At 39.2% G+C, this 27,764-nt stretch overlaps 1 protein-coding gene across 1 annotated transcript in view; it reads right to left on the reverse strand.

The window, feature by feature from the left end:
- FOXP2 (forkhead box P2) overlaps positions 1-27,764 on the reverse strand; it is a 437,299-nt gene that overhangs the window by 360,561 nt on the left and 48,974 nt on the right. The window contains exon 2 of the mRNA XM_030015359.2: positions 8,113-8,259. The gene's annotated coding sequence lies outside the window, so the exon portion shown is untranslated. The remainder of the gene's footprint in view (positions 1-8,112; positions 8,260-27,764) is intronic.

The raw sequence follows: 27,764 nt of genomic DNA on the forward strand, positions 1-27,764 counted from the left end.
CCATTTTCTGTTCTAGGTACAAAACCACATTATTTTTGCTTCGTACAGCAGTTTGTAAAGATTTCTTTTGCTGTGGCAGATTTATATCTTTTATCTCTTCACACAGTTGAGTATTTCCGGCCATATGCTGGACTCAGCTTCATAAACCAACTCCAGTATAGGAGCAACTCCTCTGCAGACAATGAAGAGCTTTGGAATTTAGCTGCAGGGCTTTGAACCAAATTTCTCCAAAGACACAGGAGGTCTCAACTTCAGAATACCCAAAGGCTTCTATTTCATCACGAATTTTAGAGGACTTTACAGTAATGTATGCATGTTAGGGGATTTAGAATGATAAACTTCAACATGCATGTACTAAATTATTGCAAAATCAATTAAAATTCATCTAGAAAAATTTGAACAGAGTCACTGATTTTTGCAGTTGAAAAAATAGAAGTACATCTTTTACTAACATATGGCTGGGGATTGCTCACCTGAGACCGCACAGTTTCAGATAGTTCATCTGGAGCCCATCTCCCCCATGTTCAACATTTTCATCAGAAACAAGAACTGAGAGGTAATGACCTCTTGGGGGAAGGTTGATGACCTTGATTCTGCTCTCAATAACTGTCTCAGAAATCATTTATCATATCTTGCAAAAATACAGGTATAAGATGCACCCTGAGAATCAAAATACCATTTAACTGCTCCACTGAAGAGCTCTTTCTCCCTAAAAGACCTGATGACAGACCATTTTTTTCCCCTGAGCAAAGATACCAGCTAAAACCGTGATTCTTTCTCTGTCAGAGTAAAATTAGGGGAAGGAGGTGGAGAGAAAGGGGATCACATTTTAGTTTTATTCCACTGATGCTGCTGCCTGTCACTAAAAGATGAAGGGCTGAAATCCCATCAGTCTGGATTTGCAGATCTGAGGATGAAGAATTAGTATTTTTCTGTTTTTGCACAAAACTCCTTGATGTATGGCTCCATTATTGAATGTTAACAGCTGCAGTTTAAATTACAAATGAGGTTCTATTAGCATAACCACTACTTGGTTTCTATTTAAAAATACGATTTTAGCCAAAATTGTGTCAGTTGAGAACCTACACATTTTCATTTGTTGCTACAGATAAAGGAGAGAAGCAATTTTATATTTCACTACCACAAAATGTGAGGTCTAGAATAGCAAAAACATTAAAGAATACTTTTAAGGTACTACTGATATCTCCTTCAACAAAAGGGACAAGAGCCAAGTGAACGGTCCTTAGCAATGATGTAGAAAAGGCGGCCTTAAACAGGCAGCAGTGCTGATGGGGCAAAAACCAAAGTGTCTTTTACAGTTGTCTCTCCAAACCAATTTTCTAAATAAGATTATTTAAAAAAACCTAAATTGCATTGTGGAATAACTGTTTAATTAGCTTTGGTTTCCATCATGGATGTTTTCATCAAAATACACTACACAACAGATGGCTTCTGCTCTTCTACTTTGCAACTACAGTGTTTGTGCAACTACTGTCTTGCCCTTGAAAAGCTGTTTGTTTAGTGTATCTTGGACCGATGGTTTTAACACATATAAAAATGCTGGTTTTCTGACATACACATATAACAGCATATCAGAACTCATGAAATTGTTACTCTAAATGGCCAGGTTCCAACTGCACTGTGTTTGCACAGTGTTATCTTCTGTAATACTATACAATGCTTCAAATTGTACAATAGCAAGTGACAACACTATTCATTCCAGGTGTCTGAAGTTAACTCTTTTCATGCAAAGCAGTCAAAAACATTATCTTCATCACAGAGCACAATCAAGGTCTGGGCATAATCCCCACATGGCTCAGGGGATGCACATAACTCAATGGCAGAATCCAAAGAGACCCAGCAGCCTGAGCCAATTATCACTGCAAGCAGCCAAGCTTGGATGATTTTGGGGTTGGGATGCTTATGCTGGAGTTACTGTTTGCCTGTACCAAGTCGATCTATTTCTCTATGGCTTAACATCTCCATGTCAAAAATATTGATCAGGATACATGTGACTGAAGCTTCCTGAATTATCCGTGTGCAGCAAAGGCACAATAACTGACATACAGCAAAAATGGTATGGTATTTCTGCATTCAGCCCACCTAAAGATTTAAGTAGTCTTAGCAGTACTCCACAGGGGGTTAAGGTGATACTTAATTCATTAATATTTTCTATAAAGTTCTTTGAAATCCTCAGATGAAATGCAGTGTATTATTACTATTATTATATATGTCATGACTTACGCCCCAAAGGAACCCACCATGCTTTGTTAACTGTATACCAGAATCCCTTCATTACCATTCAAATGCTTCTACCTCTGAAGCATAACACTGCAGCTGTTTACCAACAGACAGTAATCCTATAAAAACATTTACTGATATTATGTGAAGAATATTGTGTTCCATTACAAATGCATGTTTCATACCATTTCCAATTCCTGAACGGCTCAATGCCAGGGAACCACAACCGCATGCAGGAGGACACCAGAGTCTATAAAATCATCATTTCAGCAAAAGGTATCTGCTTAGCTGGCATCCTTATTTAGTCTACCACCCCTCTTTCATTCTCTTATACCACAGGAAAGATACTTCAAATCAAACTAATATAACTTCCTGTCTCAAAAAGTAGAAAATGAAGAAAATTGACAGTCAGAATGGGCATAAGGTCTAATCAATCGATGCTCTCAACCAAGTAATTCAGCAATCTAACTATCCAAAATCCACTGGAGATGAGAGCTTATATAGGCTGAAGAAATGAAGACATGCTGGTAAGAAGTCTTCCTTCCTCTCTTGTCTGCTTTGCAACTTGAGACAAAACACATAGCACCTAGGTAGTTTTAGAAAAAACTATCAGTACATATTTATACTTTCTAAAAACACCTGCAACAATCAAAACACCTTTCCCTTTTTCCCTATTCGAAACTTCAGGTTGCCTTTGAATCTTGAGTCAGACCAACAGTGTGATGGGAACTTGATGCGCTACCTACGTGGAATGGGATTGACCCCAGGTGGAATTTTCTATTATTAAAAAAACCCTGCTGATTTAGATGCCTGTGCTGTAGACAATATTTGCTCTGTTAATTTTGAAGCAATCATTAATGAGTTTCTTTAATGGATACTCCTCAGGTTTCTATACTCTGATTCATTCACTGGACCCAGATATCCTCAGCATGTTGGATCTAGGCAGTTTGAACTCTCTAACAGGGTCAGGACAATGTCAATCAAAATAAAATTTATAGTTCAATACAAATACACACAGTTCTTCACTACTCAAACATCCTCTGTTTAGTGGCACCTTGGCTGAACTGCCCTTTTCATTTTCTCAGAACTAGGGTCTTTTTGGTGGATTTTTGTGATAATGCATAAAATGCCATTCAAAACTAAACATTCTTAAAGTAGCAGAAAGATAGGAATATTATAAATCCAACTCAAATAAAGCCAAACAATTGTGAAAAAAAAAAATCAAGCCTATAAAAACTTGTATCAACTACATAAAGAGCCAGCTTGTCAGCTTCAGTGAAGTTCTGTGTATTTACTAGTGAGAATCTTGGCCAGCAAGTACTGATATGACAGCATTTCTGAGGGAAGTATTTTGTTCATGTTTACAGCACATGGCTTCCTGATACTGAGATACAAACACTGGTGAACCTTATTCTGTGCAAATATTAGACAGAGAGAGAACGCACCTAAAAATTATTAACATGAGAATGCTTCCCTTGTCTAAAAGCACTTTCTTTAGGCCAACTGGCAAGTACTTTAAAAAAATAAATCCCTTCCTCAGGTTCAATGTAGATTCCACAAGTCAGGTATTCTCTGTAGTTTCACACTATTATACATGCGCTCCACTACTATGAAATATTTAACTAAATAACAATGAAAATATGGAAACAAAATGAAAGATACATCCCAGATACAAAAAGTGATATTCAAAACAAAATTAAAACTGAAAGACAAATTTGATACAGCCCAATGTAATGTCAGCCTTAAGTGAAGTACAGAAATACTGCTTACCATAAGCAATCATGTGCATTTCTCCTACAACAGGCCAAGCATAATACTGACACCATCTTTGAAGCATATTCTACTGTTGTCCATAGTTTCAGCACAGTGATGTTAAAAACACATATGAAGTAAGTCTTGGTAAGTCCAGCCATCCAAGGTAATAATTCAAATACATGTCAATTAGCCACAAAAACGCATCTAATAATAAGTTACACTACAATTTCTTTGTCATATGCCTATATTTTAACTAAAAAGCAAATAGAAACAATGTACGTTCCTTCTAATGCCTTTTAGACCATTCAACTACTCCATGGCAAGAAAGTGCTCCCCACATACAGCCCTTATCCATGAACATTGGAACTGAGGAAAGTGGTAAGTTATCATGCTATGTTAGGCAATGTAGCTGCCTCTAGTCAAATACAGACAGCAGTTTAAATTACTAAAGAAATCTACAGTATTTCAATACAAATGGAAAATAGCATTTCATCACAATCTCATTTAATAGAACACATTATCAATACGAGTTCATAGTAAAACAATCTTTTTCAAATTGGAAAGTCACCTAATTACTTGCTTTTTAAAATTAGCTAAAAGCACATTTTCATCTGTTATATTAGCAGCAGATTTTTTCAGTCTTTTATTGCAAGCTATACTAAAGCAACAATGCTAGAATCTCATGATACATCCCTTTTACTATCTTACTAGAAATTAAGTAACAGAGTTAAAACATTTGCATTTCTCAATGTAGAGACAAAATAAAAAACTCAAAATGTATTGATATTTCATAGTTAATATTAAAAAAAGCTCCTCAGATGCCATTTTAATGGTTACATACAATGTCTAAGCAATATGGAAAATGTCCTTTTAATAAGCTCATATGTATCACCATAACCACAAAGAAATAATTTTAAAAATAATTTTGTTTACTTATGTGAAAGCAGGACATTTTTGTCAGTGTCAGCAGTAACATTCCTGCCTCTTAAGTCTCACATGATGTCACATGAGATAGAATTTATCTGCTTTAACATTTAATAGAAAAGTTAGATGTCTAAATTTGTGCCGGTCACCTTAGGCTTCTTTTATTGTCAGTGACAAGAAACAGGCATCTCCAAAGGATGAATCATCTCATCTTAAGACAAACATAAAAACAGGCTATCGGAATCCTCCCCTGGAAGCCTCCAACTTTCTCCACTGACTGAAGAAGTCTATAGTGACCAGCTCAGATTTATACCACCTATGTTTTTAAATGACTAATGTCAGGGGAAATTAATCCCATTCTTGACATCCTTCTCAAAGAGTACATGGGAAAAGTAAGTGTAAGATGCAGAAAAACAGAATTCTCAACAAGCATAAAAATCAAAATACACTGTCCCAGAAAAATTCAAAAAAGACCCTTTTGTGAAAATAACAAGGGATCTGTACATTTGAAATGTCATACAGTGTTTGATCTCCAAGCCAGGGCAGACTCAATCATTTCTAGGAGCTTAAGAATATACAGAGAATATTTTCAGAATATGCTGACAAAGTAATATGCCTTTTCTGATTATGAGTAAGCAGCAATTTTCAAAAGCTTATAATTCAGTGCAATAAGGATAGACGTTCAGAGGCATGGCAAAAGGCACATCTTATAACCCATTAAAGCTTCACTTTCAAATTTCAAGTCCTTGCTCAAAAGCAAAGCAGAGAGTTCCTAGACCTTTTTTTAGAACATTTTTTTTTTTTTTTTCCATTTTCAGAAATGATACACCCATCTCACAGAAGCTTTTGCAAAGACATTCAGCCTATAGCAAAACTGTGGACAGAAAATGTCTGCCAAACTAAGCAAAGCTGAAAATCAAGAAAACTGACATTTGAAGAGAGAGTTCCTTTTTTGTATTTCAAAACTCAAGGAAGCCCCTGAATCACACATTCACAGAAGACGGAAGACCATATTGTGAAGTCTCGCTGTACATTTGCCCAGTTTTTACATGTTGACATTGGTATCCACTTGAATTATGGACTGTCCCAGAATGGCTGTTTGCAAGTACCTGAAAACAGAGCTTATAATGAAATTGTGAGGCCACTTTATAGGTCTCATTGACTTCTGACAAGACTTCAGGAAGACAGCTATTTCTATTGTGGATTAATAGATCTCTCCTCCAAGGCTTTGGCCCTAGTTCTGTCTTTTTTTTTTTTTTTCTCCAAACACAAAATGATACTAAAAATATATCTTCCTTTCCATGGATCAAGTGAAAAAGATACTCATTTTAAACATCTAAAATCCCCATCATGTGACGGTCCACATCACGTGAATTATGGTGCTAATTCATAGCTAAAAAACATTTTCACAGACTTCAATGTCATTTTCATAGTTATATTCACAAGTCTTTAAATATAATTTAACACATTTTAGAAAGCTCACAACTTCTGCCATCTCTCATCTTTAGCCAAAACTTAAGTAAAAGCCTAAACTGAATAACTAAATACATCAAAGTAGGAAAAATACAAAAAAAAAAAAAAAGAAAATTTAAAATATCACAAAATAAAATAGCGGAATCTTGTCTGATTTCGCTTACCTATAAATATTCCCAGAATCATAGAATAGATGAGGTTGGAAGGGACCTCAGGAGATCATGTAGTCTAAACCCCGGCTCAAGCAGGGTCAGATGCAGCAGGCTGCTTGCACCATGTCCCCTTGGGTTTTGAGTATCCCCATGGATGGAGACTCTACAGCCTCTTTGGTCAATCTGCTCCAGTGTTTGACCATCCTCGTGGTAAGGAAGTTTTTTATATTATGTTTAAATGGAATTTTCTGTATTCAATTTGTACCCATTGCCTCTCATCCTGTCACTGGGCGCCAATGAGAAAAGTGTGGCTCTGTCTTCTTTACACCCTCCCATCAGGTATTTAATGCGAGAATGAAACGTTATTCAGTATTTTACTGTTCAGGAGAGGCAAGGATCTTATGCCTAAATTAGTCCAACCGCTAATCATACGATATCACCCAACCCACACATCATGCTTGGTGCTATACAAAATCAGGCTAGCATTTTTGAGATTCAGAAATTATGTATGTATATATGAATTATACAGTATCATGCCTATGCTATAAATTACTATAAGATACCTGTTCACTTGCTAGGCATTTGTGACCATTTCCTGGTTTTGAGGATCTGAATTTTAATTTACAAAGGAAATAAAAAACCCTGCACTACCACAGTGTGAAATGCACAACAAAACAGTAGTGCCCCATTAGATAATAAGTAAGGGTGCCTCACTCAAGTTTTTCCACTCTTACAAATGGCAGAACACTAAAAATATCTATAAGGTCTGAGACTATAGCTCACCCAGCAATTTAAACTGCAGAAACTAGCACAGCTGCCAAAAGAAGCTATCATACACTCCCCCACACTTTTTGGCTGCTAATTCCCAGTCCCATCACCCTTTGTACCAGTCATGGCCCTTGGACAGCCATATGGGAGAAGGCTGGGATAAACCCAGCTGAAAACAAAACCGTACAAGTAATTGGTTATTTTCAGCCAGATCCACTCTCCAAATGTATGAACGGCTATACATGCTGACAAGAACAACAATATGGGGAGGACAAAAGAAGCTGGCTCTGCTTCTTACACAACGTGCCAGGTTAAAGTGTTCATTGAACACTTAGGCTAGAGCTAAGCGGCCAACAGAGAGACAAGCTACTCAAGGAGTAATACTGAATTCCCTAGGCATTACTTTTAGGATGAGCTAGATCGGCCTCTGGAGATGCCTGCTTCTCTCCTGAGGGCAAGCAGAATCTAGGATGACTGACTGAGATTCAGCTGCTTAGCTTCTACGTATCTAAATTAACTCAGATCTAGATGAGCAGAAAATAGTACAAAAACAGGTTTATGACAGAGGACTTCATTTCCATTAACAATGGCCATTTGGAAAAAAAAAATTGTAGTATAGCTTACCATCACACAAACATAGGAGTACATATTTTCTGTATACTCCACAAATTTCTTCCTAAACCATATTTTACATCTATAAGCAATACATTTCAGTGACATGGTACTGTATTCCTCCCACAGAGCATATAAATCCACAGCAGAAACATCCACAGCCACAGTTCAGTTATAAATCACTTACATTTCTTCGGAGTCACTTAGTCACCTTGCCGTGCTGTCGGAAGGGATGGTCTTTTCCTTTTTGCTCAAACTGGTCCTCCTTCCAGGAGTGTCTGTCACCTCTATGGCAGATAAGGACAAAAGGTCCTTAACTTTCACTTGAAATTATCTAAGGGTAAGAAGGGAAAAGGAACACGGTAAGTGCAAGCATCCTTATTGTGTTTTATAGCAAGGTATCCCAATCGCCTCTTTAAAACACACTTCAGGGGCATTCTTACACACATGTACTGCATACCTCGGAAGAGATCCCACACATTTTACATCTTTCTTTCTTTGTATGAAACACGTAAAGTAGTCACCTACTCCACTCCCAAGATTCATAACAACAAGATCCTATTACTTTAAAAAGCATAAGTGTACAAACTGAAAGATTACTTCCTATTATTCATCACTTATTTTGCACCACCAAGAAATTTTGAATACTTTTGGCAGGGTTCAAGCACACAATCACAATTTGCTGAACACAGGTTCACTGGAAATCATCTTGGCTACCCATTATTGATAAATACTCTAAATCTTCTGTTAAACAAAACAGCTCTCTATTGCACTACATCTTACTGCTCAGAAAGTGAGACCAGGGGTTTATGATGGATGGCTCCATGAAAACTTAAACTCACCACTCTGTCAGAGTCAAAACCATAAACTGAATGTTAAAAGTCACAGGGAAAGGAATAAAGAACAAAGCATAACACATCATTTGCCGCTGTATTAATCCCCATCTTGAAAATCGTGTTCCACTTTAGTGTCCAGCACAGAACACAACGGAACTAATTAGCAAAGGTTCAGAGAAGAAAACATACACAATCAAAGGCTTAGAATGGTTTCCATATGAAGAACAATTCAGTACGCCACAACTAGCCAGACTGGAAAAGAGACAACTTAAGGGAGGGCACGATAGAAGCCTGAAGATGGAAGAGGTTGCACAGACATCATTGGTTCCCTATCCCTTGAACTCAGGAACTGCCTAGTAAAACTCAACTTCCAAAGAAAAAACAGGAGTTTCTTCTCCACAAAATGGGTAACAGAACTGTGGACTTCTTCCCAAGGATGCTGATGGTGCAAGGAGTTGTCATGAGTCAAAAGGGAGAGCAGAGGTACCCTTGGAAGAGAGCCTTCACTCGAGACAGCAAATGGCCTAGGTGAACCATTGATCTGAACCAGGATGACTAGTCCTATCTCCTTGTATATTTATTTATGCTAGTGCTAATCCAACAAATTCTTATGTCCATTTTACACCAATACATTCACCACACAAGAACCAGAATTACTGCATTAGGTACACAGGGAGTCTAGTCTTACTTGCATTTGAAGTACAGGCTAGATCCTTTTGAACTGCAAAGTGAATTCCCATGGTTCTCTGTACTTTACTACATGCTTAAAAAATTTGATTGACTTTTCCAAAATAGCATCACCACAGAAAAAAAAAAAAAAAAACAACCCTCAAATGAGGTAGCAAAATCTTACTGTAAAGCAGCAGTAGCCTTCCTCTCCCTGGTCCACAGTCCCAAAGCAGCCAGGGCAGAGGGCTACAAAGCAAGGTTCTGCTTCTCAAGTTGTTTGCTGGTCTCATGTGTTTGAGCCTCTAACTTCATCCATGTACTCCCACTCAGTTCAACACTCGTATAAATGCAGGTCAGCATCTCCATGTCCCAAGTTTCATCTCAAAGCAAACCTTAAAAATCATATACTCTGTATTCCAATATCTTCTCTTTTGCTTTAATCTCTAGGATACAGCAGTGTTTCTGACTTATTTTGGGTAAGTGCAGATCAATTAAAATTCCTTCAGGGAAGCCTTCTGAACTGGCAGAAAGTGAATGACTGTCATCAGGAACAAACACTTTTTGCTGTCATGGACTGGCATGTCACTTTTGAGCAAAAACTAAGTTAATTAATTCTATCCGTACCTACCAGGTGTACCAAAGGAATATAACCAGTCCTTTCTGCTGTCTTGCTAGATACAGATCTTTGTGTCTGTGAACTGAGTATCCCTATATGGAGACTTACGCATTGGCACATTATACGAAGCAGCCGCCTGTACTAGCACAAAAAAACATAACAGCACAAAAATAACTTTGTTCAGACACCAGTATGCAACCAAAGTCCCTTTTGCAAAATGCACGAACTAATACCCTAACATTTCACCCCAAAATCAGAAAGTTTCCACTACACCTATGCACAGACCTATTTATTAACATTCTTTTTAGACCCTTCAGTGAGGAATTTGAATTACTGATACTTTTTTTGGTCAGCTTGATATATCAGATCAAAGTATGTTTACTGTTCTATCTATTCCCCCTCATCACTTCTACACTCTGCAAAAGAGGCTGCTACGATGTTTGCTGTTCTGTTTAGTTCTGCAGCTCAAATGGCTACACTGAGGATGAAAGAAAATTCACTGTACAGCACGCTAATGATCAAAGACCCATGTACTACTGGCCTATAGCAACATTTTAGGCCACCTCTCCCTTCTACCATTTGTCCAATTTCTCTGTTTAGAACAAAAATCTTAAGGGTAGGAATATAACCCATCCAGCTCAAAAGGAATCCAAGTTCTGTTTGATATCTGCACATCACTGTGATACTAACTATAAATAAGAGCAAGCTGTAGCAAACAAGAACCAAATGTCTTAGCATTGATATATGAGCAAAGACAAGCTTCTCACAGAACTGCAAAATTTAGAGAAGCAGACTCCAGGTATACTACAGCAGGTAAAATACCATCACAGGATAAACCCTTTAAAAACCATTTGATACTAGTAATACCAATTCAGAATTACCATTGCCACTACTTCAACATTGAGAAAGAATGCCATGAGAACAAGTATTAGAAAACAGCTACCCACTGGTTGCCAGATAAAAGCTGTGATTCTCACTCTTTCCATACATGGCTTCAAGTTGCAATCAAAAAGTTTACAAAATCTTCCCATGAATATGATCTTGGCTCTCTCACAGAAGTGCATGTAAAGGAGGAAAAGTTGATAAGCAACCACTGGGAATCAAGTCACCCAAAAAGTTGTGTAAACTAAGAATGCTTTCTTTTCAGCCACTTGTTATATAATCCCATCTGAATATTATGAATATTAAACGAGCATTCATGCCCACTTAAAAAATTTATTCCATATATTCCCTAATTCAATAATACTCCTAGTGGAAATCCACTTATATCAAAGATATATGAAGAAATTTTTACATGAATAACTTTTTAGCTTCTGTTTTTGATTTCTGAAACAGCACAGTGATACAAGTAACCTATAAGATTAAAGGCACAAACATATTCCAGAGTACACATATATTAATTTGGGATATTAAAAGCTATGCTTGTGTGCAAGCTCACCCCATTTCCGTAAGTTACCCAAGACACAAAGTCAAAGCTATACATGGTAAAGTGATCTTATTAGCATTACCATTACAGTACTTTTTTGGCAATTCATAAAGCCACAGCTGCATTACAAAGCCATCCCAAATAAGCATTGATAAAATACTTTCTCTCATGACTGCCATGTATTTTTAGAGTACGTTACAGAAAAACACGTAAAAGTATTTGAAGACTATACAAGTAAGTTTCTCAATTGTTTCAGGATTCTATATCTTATTTACAAAAAATCCAATGGCTCGAATCCCTGACTAAATTTGCTATATAATTCCATTTTTGTATGTAAGCATCCTATTAATTTTACTTTCAATACCTATAGCCTATTGGGTGAAACTAACTAAAAGACTAGAGCAGGATTTGGCCTGAAATCATACCATATCAACAACCAAGGCCTGAATTGGAGTTCTGATTTAAGATTCAATAGTATTTACTCTCATATGTAATTGTATAGTCAATCTAATATAGTATTACAATCATGTGCCTTTAGTACCACGTTTATCTAAAAGCCTTTACCCAGAAATCTTATCTCACAAAAACATAAACACACAAAAACAATCATTGCTTTGCTAGTAAACGCCGAAACCTCTGTTGAGAAAGATGTATTAAAATACAGCAACAAAAGACACAAATACACAAATAATTAATAAATAATTAAAGAAGTAAAGGTGTTATACTGCAAACTTCCCTAACCGTTGTGCTGTTAAACTCAATGAACCTGTCTGGTTTGTCCGCAATTTAAGGAAGTTTATTACGCTATGATCAAAAAAACAGTACTTCAGAAAACCTCAGAGTTGGCACTACTTCCCTTCTCTGACATAATAAAAAGTGAAAGGCAGGACAAATTATCTAACTGCAGGTAAAATGGTCTTTCTACTACTAGAGCTCATGCATCGGTGCTACTGAAGTAACCAATAATCTTCCCTATACTTTCATATAAATCTCCTGCAGGACCTGAAAAAACCCACCAAGATTTTTAATATTTTAAAATATAGTCCTCTCATCAGCTGTATACTGAACTCTTCCTAACTTCTGGATTTGGATTGACAATAAGAGTTAAGAGAAATATTCATTTCTCTTGCAGATTTATTCACTATTTAAAATATTGTCATGGTTTAAGCCCAGCTGGCAACAAAGCACCACGAAGACCGTCACTCACTCCTCACTCCAGCAAGCCCATGGGATGAAAAGGAGAAAACATAACAAAACGCTCATGGGTGGAGACAAGGACAGGGAGGGATCACTCACTAATTACGGTCATGGGCAAGAGACAGACTCAATTTGGGGAAAAAACAAAATTGATATAATTTACTACCAATCAAATCAAAACAAGGATATTACCAAATAAAACCACATCTTAAAACACCTTCCCCTCACCCTGTTCTTCCTGTGCTCAACTCCACTCCCAGTTTTCTCTCCCTCCTCCGCCTGGGGCGATGGCGGTTGGGGTCAGTTCATCACCCGATGTCTCTGCCGCTCCTTCCTCCTCAGGGGGAGGACTCCTCGCTCCTCCCCTGCTCCACCGTGGGGTCCCTCCCGCGGGAGACAGTCCTCCATGAACTGCTCCAGCGTGGGTCCTTCCCACGGGCTGCAGTCCTTCACAAACTTCCCTGGGATGGGTCCTTTCTGCAGGCAGCAGTCCTTCAGTCACACACTGCTCCAGCGCGGGCTTTCCCGTGGAGCGCCGGCCATCTTGGGGGCCTCCGCTCCCCTCCATGGGCCGGGGGGGACAGCCTTTCGCCTCACCACGGGCTGCGGGGGCATGCCCTCCTTCCTCACTGACCTCAGTGCCTGCACAAGGGTTTCACATTCCAACCTCCTCCCCTGCTGCAGGTTTCCCCTCTTAAATCTGTTCTCCACAGGTGTTACCACTGTCACTGACGGGCTCGGCCTGGGCCAGCGGCGGGTCCCACTCGGAGCCGGGGAAGCTTCTGGCAGCTCCTCACAGGAGCCGGCCCTGCGGCCTCCTCCCTGCTGCCAAAACCCTGACACACAAACCCAAAACAAATGTACTGACCAGAAATACAACCTTTAAACTGAATTGTAGGAGGATGAAAACAGAGGTAAGACCTGTGTCTAAATAATTCCTTGCGTGGCTAGCTGTCTACCATCCCAAAGTAAATGCTATATATGAGATAGATGATAGAGGACACAGGCTAACTAGCTCTATCGGGCAATCTGCCAACAAAGATATAATGCTGGATTTGGGACAATCAGATGGAATGGTTGGTAAACTGTTGTTAAACCAACATCCAAGCTTGGGGAGGTTAAATAGATAATGGTACACTTGCATAGTACTTCTTGTGGCAAGTATGTCTCAGAATATTTTTCTCCAGCAATGCCCAGTGGGAAGAGTGCCACCTCCTTTCTCCGATATTCCTTCCAGCTCTATCTGCCCTTCTCTTTCCAACGTTAGGCTGCCATACAACACAGGGACACGCAGCAGGATCTGAAGAGACAAATGCTGAGCGGTTCAGTGCGATTCCAGTCATGCAGCATCACACAAGATTCAGTCAGTCAGGGCTCTGCAATCAACACCGGCACTGACATGACAATAGCAGGAATTCAAGTTTCGTTTTTTAATCCACCTCATCTCTAAATGGTTTTGATCCCTATCACCTGAGAGAAGATCACTAATTAACACACAGTTCTGTTACAGTGCTGTGGCACTCCTAGACTGGGGGGGGGTGCAAAAGGTTTCTGTAGAGGGAGAGATGTGAGAAATTCCATAAAACTTCATTGGGCTTTTTGTTCTCTATTCCTCCTTTTCCTCTTTATTTGGTTTCCCACTCTCCCTTTTGCTGAAAACACCCTCCCCTCCTGCAGCCCTGTGAGGAACACAACACATGCGTGGAGCCAGCAGGGACAGGAGCACAAGAGCCGAGCATTCAGTGACAGCCGGGATGCCTCCTTGTCACCTTAGGCAATGCCGGGACACGGGAAGGGCTTAGATGGGATGGAGCGATGCTGAAGCCAAAGGTACAAGGGCATGATGTTTGAAAAACAGACTACACTTGATAAAACTCTGGAGACTGTGGCAGGCCAGACAGTAGGAGCGTACATTTATTTGAGGCAGTGATTTAAATTGTTATACAAAAGAAGGAAGATCTAATCTAAAAATGTGAACACGGCTGTGCCTGAAGGGACTTGCTCTTGCGGACCTACCTGTTTGCTCCTGGGTGCTGTAAGCAGGATGACATCCTTGGGACATCTTCAAGTCCAAAATTTCCCTTCTGAACGTTGGCAGATTGGGATGTAATCAAACGTTCAGATACACTGTGGAGTTTTCTAGGAAAGTTTCATTTATTTTATTGTCATCATTCTATTGGCTGGTATGTATTTATTTCACAAAGCAGCGCAAGTCACCTTTTTGAATAACTGGCTTTTGTATTGTCTACTTCATTTCACACATGCAGAGCATACGGTGGTCTGAGGGGTAAAGGCAAGATTCCAGACAGGATGCAGCCGCACAGTGACTTAAGCCACTCTGAACTGGGGCTGAAGCTGCCCTAACTTCCCTCACCTTCCTCTTCAGCTCTAGCTGCAGACTCCCACTCCTTCCTTGTGCTGACCTGGACATCAGTGCAATTGCTAAGTGAGACAGATCAGGGAGTTCAATTATTTGAAAACAGTCCTGCAAAACAAGTCATCAACTTTTGACCAAAATGGGGACATTCCTGACAGGGCAAGAGAGGAGTGGGGAGACGTGGCCTGGATAAAGGTGGGACCAGACCATCATGATGTGGCTTGGCTTGCACTGCTGGGTGCGTCTTGGGGTGTAGACTGATGAACACTTCTTCCAGTGGCAGAGGCAGCTGCAGCACCATGTCCCCCTTCCCAGCACTGGTCACTGAGCTGTGCCAATGCAACTGTGCACGGAGCTACGTGCTCAGCCGTGCCAGGGAACTAGTCTAGATTAGAAGTAACCTGGCAAAGTAAAAGCTGTTTTCAACCTGAGAGTCCACCTTGCAGACCCACAAACCACTCTGTACAAGCATCTTCAGAGGTACAACAACGAGGAGAAGGAACCAAAAGATGCTTAAGCCAGTACTACTACTAAAGAAGCATTTACCACCCCATAATCTGATTAGCCTACAGACTCCAGCAGTCAAAAGCTATCAGATATCGCTGCAGCCTACCAAGTGCCCTCATCCCCAGCTGCCTCTCCATCCGCTCCTCTCCAGCCTACAAAGACACACTACAAAGAAGTGCGAAGACCCACACTACACATGAGATGGAAGTGCAGTCCTCGGGGCACAGGTGTGGGCCCCATGACAAGGGACGGGCTGCAGAAGGGCAGCAAGGACTAGAGCATTAAAGTGCAGCAGCTGCTGGTTTCAATTTACATGTCTTAAGAGAACTGGGCCCCATTATTAGAGTGGGTGTACACCCGTCTGGCACGCTTTACCGTATTATCGTTATATCTGTACATAGGTACGCACACGCTTGTGATCGATTCTCTAAATAGCCCATTGTTAGTATTTATATTATAAAGTGAAAAGTAAATCAAAGTAACAGGCTGGTTTTTGGCCTTAAGATTAAATAACTCTTTTAAAACTCCAAACGGAGACCCTAAATTCTACTTTACATCATTCTTCATTTTAATCATATTTGATTTGTACAATAGATTTATCACATTTTTTCCAGACGACATGGCTGTACTTTAGCTAATACAAAGTACATAACTTACATATACATTGTCTACCTCATTTAGAGTGCACAGAAAAACAATTGCAGTCCATCATTCTACTAAACTATTGTCCACATTTTAACAGGTTTGTTAAATAGGTACAGGAGGGTAATCATTAAATGAAACCTTAATATGAGCTATCAGTTTGTAAACAGAGCAGCAAAGTATGGTAAAACTGAATTCACAGTTCAAGAAATTCTATTTTTAATATTTAATAATTTTAGATTTGCTTATGTATTCACTTTCCCCACACTAAAAAAAAAAATTAAAAAAAAAAAAAAACACTTAGAAAAAACAGGGGAAAATACCTTATCTGCATTTCTCTTGCAATTCCATTTGGACAACAGTATTTCCTAAACGTAGCCTATTCACTGCTGGATATGTAATTACCTTCAGTTCATAGTCTAGACATTAATGCTTTCGTAGTATTTAAGACTCCTTGTAACATGCTTGCTGCTTTAAGTAAGCAAGGCTAAATCTTGACCAGATAAATTAGCAAAGAATGCAATAAAAGCTGCAATAAAAGAACTTTATCCTCCAAACCTTCAAGTTGCTGCTAAATGAGATTTCTTTGAAATGCAGATCAGTTGAACTAGATTAGTGAATTTTAGCTCCTGTCAACATCATAACAAAATACAAATACAATTGTTCACTGGCCTTATCTCCATGCTTCCATCTGCTGCCTTGTTATTTACTTTCCTTGATTTACTATGCAGATCTAAATAAGACACATCAAGGAGGGCTTACAACACAATGGCTTCTTAAGCTTTACATCAAGGTATTTGAAACTGAAGCCCTGAAAGGGCTGCCATCAAAGACATATCTCTAATGAACTTCCATATCAGAGAAGGTTTGGTATTTAATACTGCTGTGAAAAGAAAAAGCCACAAATCAGAATGGCCTATGAAGGAAAATGTCTGCAAATCTTGATGAGATTAGCACCTACCAGAATTAATATCCCAATAAAAATGATATCTGGTTCCTTGAAGAGTTAAACTTCCAACCGTTGGAAAAATAATGCCTAGTGTCAGAATGGGAAAACTCAGCTGACAAGGTCGAAAGGTCAGGGCAGTATTCTTTTTTCTCCACAAAATGTTCAAAAAGCACTTTTGCTGGTGGCTTGATTAAGATACTGTTGACAAAATGGCCTTGGAATGAAATAATTAACACAGTCGACAGCGCTACTATGGTACTTTCCGCAACAGCGGAATTTTACAGTATCTTTAAAAAAATTAGCAACAACTTCATGGCAAAACAACATAATCTAAAATGACAGCATGCAACATTTGTTCATCAATTTTACTATTTCCCTTTCTCCCCCACAGCAATCTATGGCAGTGCAGGATAAAATCTTCTGTCAGTTTGCTTAAAAAAACAATCCTTAAGTCCCATTTCTATTACATGCCACAGCCCTACTTGCAAAGTGCAATAAATGAAGAAGTTTCCTCCTCGTGATTTAAACTCTCTCTATATCTGATAGATTAAACAAATATAAACAGCTTAAAAGTTTCCACAACCCACGCGTAACCTTGTGCAGTAAACCGTCAGCTCCCGCAGCGTGCTGCTGTTCGACAGGAATTTTTTTTTGCTAGGCACCAAAGTACATAAACAAATGATACTTTTCTTTCTTAAGAAAGCATTTCAATCATTTATGTTCTTCTATGGCAAGGGAAGATCCCACAAGCATGTTCCGTACCGTGGATCAATCAGCTCCAAACCGAAGTAGACATGTTGTATGCTCCAGTGCCCGGAAATCATGCTGCAGGCTTACCAGATGATGAAAACGGAGGTATGCAGTGTAGGGGAGCCCCACATGGCACCCGCTAGCTTCTGGGCATGTCAAACTTCACAACTACCCTACAGTCAATGACAGCAAACACCTTCCCTTTTCTTCTCGCCTCCGAACATGTACTTGTCTTTCTACCCTCCTTCCAAATTACAGGCAGTCTTCCAGAAACAAAGCCCCCAAACAGAAGCAGCATCCCATGGCTATACTGCAGAAACCTCAGTTGTCTTTTTGCTAGATTTCATTTTGTACGGGCTATGTTCCAGGCTTACTTACGGCCACGAGAGACCACTACCTTTCCTTGTTTAATGAAATGACAAAACAACAGATTTGCATATGTAGAAGCAGGTGCTGTAACAGGTTTGACTACTCTTGACCTAAAGCATGTAAAAAAGATTTATCAGCAACAGCTGTCCCTAAGGTACTGGGGCTCTGATGGACAGTAAAAACTTTACCATCTGCACCGCCGTGTGTTAAAAATGACAATCTGAATTAAAAGCTGGTCAACAAATCTCATATAACTAATGCCTTCCGTATCCCCATCCATATGTTGAATTCCCAAGATATGCAACACTTGGATTATCTATCGTAAGTACCAGTCTTTAAACAAAATAAGACAATCTAGGAAGATGTGAAAACTAAGTCTGTGGGAGTTGCTACTTATTCACGAAACAGGCATTTAAATAATACTTTGAACGTACGTAAGTTTGAAATGCTTCAACAATTTCACATCATTATATAAACATCTGTTCTTTTAAAATAGCATTATATCTCTTTTTGGAATTAAAAAACAGCTATAAATATTTACGTAGGCTAATTTGAGGATTTACAGTGCTACAGCATTGTTTAGCTTGTGGATTATTAACCAACACAATTTTTGTTTAGCTTAACTTCTCTGAAGGCTTTCTTGAATGCCTTGACAAAAAACCTGATTGATAGCAGAACATTTCAGAGCATCTCTGTGTTCTCTGCACAATGAAGGTATCTCAGGGAAGTGAGGTTTGTGGTTTACATTCTGATTTTTCCCTATGAAGAAGAACTGTGTTTTTTCCCCCAGACCAGAGGAACCTGAGAGTCTGAATATGACCCCTTGGTGAACACAGTGACTTGTTCTGGAGCTATGCTAGCAGAAGGTAGCACCATATGCCCCGAGCCCCAACTTGGATGCTCTTTCTACAGTCTAATGTGCTTGTCAAAAGATGTTAAAATCACAGATTTACTTTCTCTGGATATACTTTATTATTGTACAAAGTAAAAAGAAAGGATAATACAATTTATTATGACTTCCACAGACTAGCATCCAAAACATACTTCCACCGGTTTAAACTGTGAGAACCTTTTTTATTTGTGAACAGTTTCTGAGGTGTTTAACATTACAGCAATCTTGTGCCTGATACCAATCACAGCTGTTATACCTCTTACTGATTACAAACTAACCACATTCTCAACTTTAGTATTAAAAATTTTCCTTCTCATACAAGTGTGGAAAAATAAGGTTCATTACCCGAAAATGAATGAAAATTAACAATCTTTGCTCCACTGAATTTCACCGAACTTTTTAATTTGAATCTTTTTTTTTTTCTTTTTTAATTAAAAAGTTCCGTGATCTTACCACAGATCTTACCACTTTAACCCAGGCAGGAAAATTACTAAAATAAGAAAAAAATAATCCATGGAGCACATACTGGAAGCAAATTTAAAATAACAGAAAACGTGCTTCACAACATTTCTAATGATAATTTTAAATGTGGTGGCACATGTGAATTCATTCACTTCATGTTTTGTTGTTCAGTTTTTAGGAGAAAGAGAAGCATTTTAATTTAAATATATGTACGTGCACATATATATTTGCAGGCACTGCTGAAAGACGGGAGGTTCTTTTTTCTCAAGTGAGTAATAAAACTACCTTGCACAATTTTGTGATATTCAAGTCATCTTTCAAACAGTTACAATTTCTTGCAAAAACAATGCAGACTTGAAAAAAGAAAAATACAATTTATTTACTCACTAGGTTGTAACTGTCTGTTGAGAGCTACAGTGATCCCCTCAAGAGCATAAATATTTAGACAAATTTTAAAATGTGTATTATATACTTGACAGAACGTATTTACATGACAGCTCAGAGCTTAAGCAATCTGATCAGAAATATTTCCCCTATAAAACAAAGTCAAGTCAGAAAAAAAAAAAGCAGCTCAGCCGTGTAAAGAGGCTTGAGATTAAAAACATAACCATTTAGAAACAGATTAGCCATTTAAGTGTTTGCGTCAAAATTGCGATAACCTTCATCCTACTTCCCGATTCACTGGATCCTCCGCACGAGTTCATGAAAATCGAAGATGAGCAGCGTACAGCATTAACCCTCTGTCTTCTTTTACTAAGCCGCTTAATTGCCTGCTCGTTATCCGCTGCCCTCCGCCACCGCAGGGATGCCCGTCCCACCCGGCCGCCCAGGGGCAGGTCAGGGGCTGGGGTAGGGAATCACCCCTCTCCTGCCCGGCACAAAGCTGGAAGCCGGCTCCCCGCACAGCACCGCCGAGGCGATGTCTAAGAGTGACAGAAATGGGGAAAAGGTGGAAATAAGCCTTACACACCGTGTTGGCGCTTAGGGGCGAGGGCGGACTCCCGCCACCTCCCTGAAGGCCAGCACAGCTCTCCCCAACACGGCCGCTGCAGGAGCTGAAGGCTCATTTATCCCTCCAGGACCTACTGCTCTTTGTCTTGGCGGTGTTTAAACGAATTACGTATTCGGGGATCAGATACTGTGTCTTGGGGTTCAGCTTACAAAGCAGTAACAAGTCCATTCATCCAGCCCAATTTTAAACCGCCACCGTGACTGCAGGGGGAATCCTCCCTCCATGAGGAGAGACCATGAAGAGCGGGAGACTCGGGACCTCAGCGCGACTGAAACAAACTGCCAACGCGTGAGAAACACATGTACGGAAAAGCCTGGTAAATAAACTTACAGGCATAAACTCCCACTGTCTTCTCTACTTTTCAAAAGGGAGACAAGCTTTGTATGGAAAATGCAGCCGGCTCAATGCAGCCATCGGACACTTCAATACGAATCGCTGCCACCGAGCAGCAACTTACCAGAAGAAAGGCGTGAACGATTTGTAACAGTACACGTATTGAAAAGCTGTCAGGTGAGAAACTTGGAGGTCCACTTACACCGTTGCCAGGGAAAACAGGTACCTCCGGGGAACTATGTACATTAAAAGAAGATGCAAAAGCAGAGGCAGAAGGGATTAACAAGGAGCGGACCCAGAGCCAAACAGTAAACTGGAAACGCCTGGTCAAAGAAATGAGGTTTGGACCACCTTTACTCGCTGTTGCACAATACTAAAATCAGATTCATCCTACCTAAGTTCAAACACCTAAATAGGATGTAACTGCTACCTAACGTGGCGCTCCCAGCAGAGCCTGTGGCTCTGCCCTGCACGGGACGCCAGGGAGAGTGCTGTCCTGGTTAAGGAGCATCAGTGCGGTACCTGAGGTTTGAATGGACAAATCCAGCCACTGTTAGGATGAATCACGAGAGGCAGTAGACTGCAAGAACAGATTTTTTTGAAGAGAGAAGGAATTGTTGGATACTGTTCTAAGCGTAATCTTATCTGAGTTAAAAAAAAAAAAAAATTCAACTCCGAACTGTAGGTCAAGTTTTACATTGAGTATGTCATAAAACATAGATGACACAGTTACATAGATTTTCTTCTTGTATTTTGGACTGTTTAAATTCAGTGACTATTCAAGTTGAATTCTGTGAACTTAAGGGTATTTGTTCAGTTAGCTATTTCACTTACAGAACAAAATATGTTTAGTTAGCTATAATTTTCACCGTTTGAATAAATCGAAAGCTAGGAAAAGGTGGTGAAAAAATGCTGAGAATATTTGTTTTAAAAAGCCCCAAAACAAAAAACCAAAACTCCAGCACATATGGATGCCAGGTATTTGTGGACTATAAAAATCCATAATACTTGCCAAAGAAATTATTTCTTATTCTACTCTTCTTTCAAATTATAAAGCAATCATTTAGAGTTAATATTGAAAACTGTTGCCTTTTGTAAAAAGACATATGCCTCATAATGCACACAGAATGGTTTCTTCACACAGACTTGTTTACTTAATATATTAAGTAGCATACAGAGGTAATCTTTATGCTTACAGCATATAAAATCTAGATTATTAATATTTTATATTAAAATAAGGTGCCTATTAGCGAATTTTCAGATATTAATCTCCCTACTAAAGTCTATTTCCTTGTTGTTTACACACAGCAATTCTCTCTGAAATTTTCAAAGTGGGAATCTTAAAAAGTGGAAAAATACAATTACAAAATGTTCTTTATTTGCAATTAGATTCCAAGGTTGCAGAATACTGTATCTGTCCCAATTTTACAGAACTGCTTAAGGCATCTGCCAACCAAGTTTCAAGAGGATTAGCTGTAATGAAAATGCAACATATGTAAATACAACCACGTATTTAAATGTCAAATATTTCAAACACAATAGAAAAATTACAAATTCCAAACATATAATTCTATCAACTCCTTCCACAAAAGATAAAAACTTGGAAACAGCATTTTTACGCTGTACAAAACACACAACGTGGCAATACATTGTTAGCCTTCTTTATGTATCTCATTACTGAACTGAATGGGGTTTTTTTATGAACACAGAGCATACTCCACCTTTAACACCAATTCCACATACTTCAGATTCACCTTGTAGATTCAGAAGAATCTTGTTCCTTGTGCTAAAGCTAGCAAAACTAAGGTATGGTATGAACTTTAAAAAGCACTTTTTCCTTTGTGCACTTTGGGTATCTTGTTTACTTGACATGATGTATAATATTAGCACAGGAGAAAGAACGCAATTACGCAAGAAAATAAAACCATGCAGCTAAAACTCCTCTGACTTCAGACACATTTTTCTCATCTCTGGATGTGGTACAACCTTGCTGTGAACTATTAGGTTTCCACTACTTAGAGACAGACGGTTTCATACTGCTCAACAGAGATTACTGCTGTCTATCTAAACAGGGCTTACAGTGGCATCAGCATATTTTATTAACTCAGAACCATAAATCCTATTCTTATATGCTCTCAAAGACCAATACTCCTAGGGTCAGTTAAATTTACAACAGCGTGGCACCTACCAGGAAGAAGCTTCAAAGTGAGGATATGCTCCTTTCCAATAGCTCCCCAGAAATTCTGATATCTATTGAAAGTTTAAAAAACAATACCCTACCCTTGATATTAAACAACAGTTTTCCAAGCAGATTTTTAGCTCACTGCAACATTACACAGTATCCCAATATAGTTTATAATGCCTCACAACACAGGTTTTCTTTGTGTTTCAGGAATTCTCCCTCCTTTGCGCGATCAGCATGGTATTTGCAGGTGAGCTGATCTTAACATCCACTCTTCTGTGACTGGGACAGTGAACACCTGTGAAGGAAAAATCTCCACATTTTTGAGCATTCATGCAATATTCCTTTACATTCCACTGCGTATCGGTACATGGAAGTGCTCTTATTAGCACCAACAGAATTACTTTTGCATGTATTTCTCTGCTATCCTCCAAATTCGCAGAGGAACACAATTATAACCTGCGTATATACTGTTAAGGACTGACAGCAAGATGAAAACAGAGATGACAAAATCAAGGAAGTAACAGCCTAAAATAACACAGAAAATTTCAATTATATTCAAACTCTACAAACCAAAAGATCATTTTAAATAAATGGCTGGTGTCTACTTACATGTACCTTTATTCTACTCCCTCTGAATAAATGGACTAACCGTCATAGGTCACTCCCAAACAAAATTTTGACTTTACAGCAGCAATGATGCAGTTATCTGGATAAACACTGGTTTTTCACAGAGCTGCACCAAACATCATTTAGCCCCAAGCAACCCTCAGAAATACAAATCACATCCTAGTGCCTCCTCAGGGGAAGAACCAGCCTTGGCATCTCCCTCTGCATCGTTCAGTGACACTGAACTCTGCAGGGTAGTCAAGCGGTTTCCACAATGCAAGAAAAAGAGAAGCGCTGCACAACACTTTGCTGAACTCGGAAACACTAGAAGAAAATACATGCCTAATGCCATCAATTGCTCTGTTTTTCACCCTTTTTTCCCCCCAGTAACTGTCCTAAATCAAAATCAGGCATCACGAAGGTGGTTTTGCCCCCCTTGTCAGGGCAAGTCCTGCACACTGAGGAGAATCCTTGAGTCCTTTCTAAGAATGGATCACAAAGGTAGAATCCATCCATATATCAACAGTATTATTTGAGTGATACTATTATTAAGTATCTATAATTAAATAAGTCAACGGCTCTTTGAAGACCCCTTCCTTATGCTAAAAAGAGTCTTATTTAAAAAGAGAGGGTGTTATCAGGGTTCTAAAATTTGGGGATCTGATTTTAAAGTAATAAACCAATTTTAAACAAGATCTTCTCAAATTGCAGACCATTTACTATTTTATCTTATTTTTACTGTAACACAACACTACTCAGTGGAACTTCACTCTCAAATAACAATTTAACTCAATGCTATCACTGCTACGAAGAGAAAAACAGGGAGCTTTAAAGCCATTTGATCTCCTCATATCAAAATTGCCATCTTGTACTGATTTCAGAATCTATTTAATTTGCTATTTTGTAACAAAAAAAGTAAAAAGATGACAAAAAACAAAGAGCCAGAAGTAAACATTTTGATCAACCTACTTCTCTTTTAAAAACCAAAACTCCTGCTGTTCTTTTTTAGAAAAATACCTTGACATTTAAAGACAAAGTAAGTGCATGTGTGTGACTTGTTTACATCAGATAGAAATAAATCCCTGCTAAATGTAGAAAGCACAAAGTTTTGTTTCAGTAGTTTATGAATAATATTTAAGGAAATGCTTAAAACACTTCACAAATCTTTTGACAATTTAGCAACCTCATCAATATAGCTGCTCAGACACCATGGTGATGTGCATCGTATATAGACTTCCGAGAAAGAAGCATCAACTCACACAAGCATGCGATTTTAGCGTATAGAGAAGGGTCAGGGTGCAATCATACTGCATGTAACGAAGTAGGTGTTGCAGTATCATACAGTGTATCACCAGGAAATGGGAGAAGTGCTGAGTCGGAAACACTGATGACTTGCTATGATGTGCATGCCAGCGAAAATATGGTTTGGAAGGAACTAATAAAGTGGTTGGCCCTCAGAAAAAAACTATGCACGCTAAATACTTTAAGCATGAAGACTTATAATAAATATGAAATTCAGCTACCCAAGTAAAATTACACAGAAGCGCCTTTCTTCAGATGCATTCCAGCCTGCATCTACATGAACGCCACGCCAGCTTTGAGCAAGCTGCCGCAACCTCTGGTTTCTTATGCCTCCAGCTCAATTCACAGAAATGGCAGAAAGCACACTCAGGCTTTTGCTAGGTTGGTTTCCCACTGTTCTGCTGAGTTAATTTGACCGACAGAAGGGTTTGCTGAGCTCCAGATCCAACCCAAGAGAGGTCGCAAGCCCACATATGAGAAGAGGGAAGGGGATGGTGGGCTGAGAGCAGGGGACCAGGGGGAAACCCCTCTCTTCAAAAATGGTAACAGCATTTTGTAAGAAGAGATCAGCTATCTGTGAAACTACAACTCCACTCCAAAATTTATTAATCATTAAATCATTAAATTTATTAATCATTACATACAATGAACCCATTTCTAGTTTGTTCATGTTCCCTCTCTACTTTCTCAAGCACAGAAGCTTTTTTCTTCCCAAGACCTAGCTCAGACTTGTTTCTCAGAAAATGCTGGGTCTACTGTCCTGTATATGTCATCACAGCATTGGCTATCCAGTAGCTCCAACACCTACCGCAATCCTGGCCAAACAAGCCCAGATTCACATTTCTTCCCACCCTCATCATGGTCCCTAGCTAAGACATGATGGTCCCTAGAGAGACAGGTGCCCTCACAGCATCCTCTAATTGAAATAGCTGTCACATGTCCAAAAAAAGACTTTATTTACCAAAAGCCTACATATAAAATACCAATAACTTACAACACTACTTAACAGGCTCTATGCAGACCTGGGGACAATTTGAGGGTTACAGTCAAAATGCTACTCGATCTGTCTCACAGTAAACAGTATCTAAATTTGTGTACCACTTCTTTGCAGTTTACACAATGGAAGTAAGTGCTGGGTTTGTAAGTTATTTGTTTATGTACATAGGAGAGGTGCGGAGGAAACAGAGAACAATAAAAGGAAAAAAAGAGCATTTTACTGAGCTGTTGTGTGTCCTTTTATAATGACTGCTCTTGGATTTACCAAATAGATTTACGTTCAGTTATATATACTCTGCTGTTATGCTCACTTTCAGCCTGTGTTAAAGCGAATTGCAAAGAAAAGGGGGGGGGGGGGGGGAGAAGTAAGACTACTTTGTCACTAGCATGCACAAAGGCTACTGCAAACCAAGACACCAGCTCAACACCGAGAACTCTTAAATCATTTTAATGAGTTTTTGAAAGAAAGGTCTCACTTCCTGAAAGAGCAGGAACTTAGCAGAGAGATGGTATTTGGGCGCACGGTTGGAGAACTAAAACTAAGCACCACTTGGTCCTGCTAATAAACTGCAAGCAAGGCTCCCAGGTAGACATTATCTAAAGGTTATCTTCTAAGTTGTAATGGTCAAAGATGTCAGGGGATAACAGATGGGCAAAGCAAAACTATGGAAGTAGCAGAGGCAGGTTTCACTGGTGATACTGACAGGTTTCCAGGCTAGTACCTAGCTCCAAATTAACAATGACCAAGTATTTTGTCATCAACAACAACTTGAAAAGCAGTTGTTCAAGCTTTCAAAGCTTGAAACCAAGCTTTAGAAAGTTTTCAGAACACAGGAGTTTTTACATAGACTTCCCAACTCAAACCCTGAATATAACAACTCTCATTAATGGAAATGAGGCTTTCGAGAATAAGTTATTATCAAGCTAAAAGCACGCGCTGCCAAGTGCAACCCAAGATCCTAAATGGACACTACATACTGTATATTGATGAAGAATCTGCAGGAGGCTGCAGGTCCAGATCTAGACACACATCAAGCTGCTGATGCCCAAGTTTCCTGGTTGCAAACAGGACTGTTTATTCAGTCCATTTTGATTCTCCCTACTCACAGCAAAGCACAGGCCAATTTTCTACCCACAGCAAATACCCGTAGCTCTTCCAGAGAAGCATCTATATTCTCCCCTTGACAGCTGAGTTAGCTCACTATTAAAAGTACTATCTGTGGTATTGGGAAGATGTAGATTCTCTACAACATGCAACATCTAGAAAAGTGCAAGATACTGTTCCGAGCACAAGTACGTTTTTATGCAAACTTAGACATCATGGCAAATTAAAACTTCAATATGGTGACATTAGTGATTCCTGTAAACTCCAATGCCTTATATGATAATCCAAGATTAGAGAAATTTTGTCCAGGCGAAAGAGTCCAAGTTTCTTCTTTCATCTTATCACAATCCCAAAGGATCTCTCCTATCAGGCGACAGTCTCACTTGTCTACTCACTGAAATCCTGGAACTGCAAGAACTACCTGCAAGACACCTCCAAGAGCAGATCTTAGCACAACAGCACTCCACGTGCAATCCTATCACAGCTGAAGTTTACCTCCTTGTTGAGCACAGTCCTTCATCACCTCCTTCCTTCCCAGCCTGCTCCCTTCCATGTTTCCTGGTCTGCTGGCTGGACTGTTTCAGAACAGCACGAGTCAGCAGAAAACT

The sequence above is a fragment of the Aquila chrysaetos genome, chromosome 5 (genome assembly GCF_900496995.4).
Source record: "Aquila chrysaetos chrysaetos chromosome 5, bAquChr1.4, whole genome shotgun sequence".
NCBI lineage: Eukaryota > Metazoa > Chordata > Aves > Accipitriformes > Accipitridae > Aquila > Aquila chrysaetos.